This window comes from Phytophthora parasitica (assembly GCF_000247585.1).
Source record: "Phytophthora parasitica INRA-310 unplaced genomic scaffold supercont2.12, whole genome shotgun sequence".
NCBI classification, from domain to species: domain Eukaryota; phylum Oomycota; class Peronosporomycetes; order Peronosporales; family Peronosporaceae; genus Phytophthora; species Phytophthora nicotianae.
In genome coordinates, this window is record NW_008648998.1 from 1086114 (window position 1) to 1087477 (window position 1364).

Consider the following 1364-nt stretch of genomic DNA (forward strand, 5'->3'; position numbering starts at 1 on the left):
TGCTTGCCGAACCTCATTTTCAGGTGAAGTTCCACTGCAGAAACCCTCATTGTACTCTATTGGGTCTCCATCGTCCGTCAAGGTCTGCTTTGCCAACTGCTTTAGTTGTCTATCAATGCCGATGCCCAAATCACCGAGAATATCTTCATTCACGATACATTCGTCTTCGTCCTCTTCGATCACTAGCACTTCGTACGGTTTAACTGGCTTCACAGGCCCAGCCGCAGTGTGCATCATGATCTGTAACAGCACACACTTCTTTGCCTGAATCGTGTGCTTACCCACTGTCTCGCATCCAATAGGTTCATCTAGCATGGTGGTTGTTACAAGTCCACCCAACTTCGTAAGCTTCATCAGGTTGCGAGCACTGATGATGCTTTTCTCGGCATCAGTATCCGCGCAATAGGGTCATGGACAATCTCCCTTCCAATATGATAGTTTTCTCTTGCTCCAAGAGACAGTCCTTGAAGCGCTTCAACCTTCACGCGTCAGCATTAGGTTTCGTGCCCTTATTGTTATCGCGACGCTCGTGCATTTTGTGTAAAATGTCCTTCTTCTCATCATCGGTAGCAGTCGGACACCGCGTAAGCCAGTGGCCACCTTTGCACTTAAGGCAACCACCTGTCGGAGGCTTGGAACTCTTTTGCTTATCCGTACTCTGCTTAACAAATGACACCTTTTCCTGGCTGTTTTCCGTCGGTTCTCTCCACTTTCTGGTGTTTTAATCGAGGTCGAGACGGGTCATTGTCGTTTGTAGAGTCCTTCCTCTTGCGATCGCTGTGGTCACTTGTCCGCGATCACTGGCGTCGCTGAAAATCGCGGTCCTGCTCAAGGGCTTTGGCAAGTATGAGCTTGAACAACTCTTTCTCACTATCTTTGGCTGTCCTGGCTTGGTACTTAACTGTGGTTGTCACTTTGTCACGCAGGCAGCGCGGTTGCAATGACTCCATCAGTAGTTTACATTTTAGACGAATGCCTTCGTTCACAGTACAAAATTCTTGCCAACCTTGCTCTTCTACAAACGCTCTGCTTCGCGCAAAGAATTGCATGATGCGTTCTTTAACATCACTCTCAGTCATGTCGATCGTGACGTCTTTTTTGAACAAAGCAGCGACGTCAGGAACAGAGTTGTTCTTGACGGTCGAGATGATCTAGTCGATCTTGGTCAGTACAAACTCATCACTGACCGTATCAACGTTGACTTCCCAGTCAAATTCACACCAGACCGCAAGAAGACTGTTGTCGAACGACGTTTTCACGCTCACAAGCACCATCCTGTCGGCGTCGTTATTGCATCGCATCGCCATCTCAGCCTCGTATTCACGTCGAAGCTTTCGCCATTGCACCAGGGAGGCGTGCGAAGT